This window comes from Octopus bimaculoides, chromosome 8 (genome assembly GCF_001194135.2).
Source record: "Octopus bimaculoides isolate UCB-OBI-ISO-001 chromosome 8, ASM119413v2, whole genome shotgun sequence".
Lineage (NCBI taxonomy): Eukaryota > Metazoa > Mollusca > Cephalopoda > Octopoda > Octopodidae > Octopus > Octopus bimaculoides.
Genome location: NC_068988.1, coordinates 56,178,766 through 56,179,941, shown reverse-complemented (window position 1 = coordinate 56,179,941; position 1,176 = coordinate 56,178,766). Strand labels below are relative to the sequence as shown.

The 1,176-nt window shown below is 40.5% G+C and overlaps 1 protein-coding gene across 2 annotated transcripts in view; it reads right to left on the bottom strand.

The window, feature by feature from the left end:
• LOC106876201 (netrin-1) overlaps positions 1-1,176 on the bottom strand; it is a 395,789-nt gene that overhangs the window by 187,697 nt on the left and 206,916 nt on the right. The window lies entirely within an intron of this gene.

Below are 1,176 nucleotides of genomic sequence, written 5' to 3'. Positions count from 1 at the left end.
CTCTCTCTCTCTCTCTCTCTCTCTCTCTCTCTCTCTCTCTCTCTCACACACACACACACACACACACACACACACACACATACTACATAAGTGAATGTACACACATGTCTACCACCAGACATTGTCGCTTACTTCACTAGAGTAGCAATGCAAAAGACATATTTATGAATGTAGTAATGAACGTCCAAGTGTTATTTATTCTCTAATATACACCTGAAACGTTACGCATCGAAAGTAACACTTAAATATGTAACTGAATACACATCTCCATATAAAGGCATTTGAAGACATGCTTATACATGTACATATGTCCATTCTATACTCATACGTACACGAAATATAACGCAAATACGCATTTACAAACAGCGAATGCTGCATACAAGAATGCTAAGATGTCGTATTGTACCAAACTAACTGTGAATGACGAGGGCAAAAGTTCAGGAGGAGTTTTATATGGAACAAGACAAAGAAAAGTGGGGGTGGGAATGGAGTCCTTTATAAACTGAAAGACTTTACATCTACAAAACTACATTATTTTCTGTATTTGTCTGTCTGTCTGCATGTCTGTTTAGAGGTTTGATTGGAACGAATTCTGAGGCGAAGAAAGGTTATGGAATTATCCAGATGATTTGAATAATGTTTCCAAATGCGTTGAATGACACGAAGCCACCTGGAACCGAAGCGAAAACTTCCCAACCGTCATTTCAATATAGTGAATAGAATGTGACGGATTATGGAGTGTTGTAGTGACGTGCTGGCGTGGTGGTGTGATGCTATGGTGATGTTGGTGTTGGTTGAGAGGCGTGGTGGTATGCCAGTGTGGCAGTGTGGAGATCTGGGTATTGGCGGAATTGTTTATGTATTTAATGTTTTGCAAGAAGAAATGCCATTCGACGCGTCGTTTTACATCAGCATATACGAAAATTGACGCGCGAACGCACTCACTCACACACACACGCACACATACACAGAGGCTTATCTAGTTAAGAAGATACAAATACAACCACAAGGATTTGAGATCATTTCCCATTGTGCGACACACTGGGCAGTTGTTTTCAACTATGGTTTAGTGATGTCCGATGCCTTACGAGCGCAATTTCATGGAAAGAAACTGTTAAAGAGCTCGTTGTCAATACACACACACACACACACACGTGTGTGTGTGTGTGTGTATTT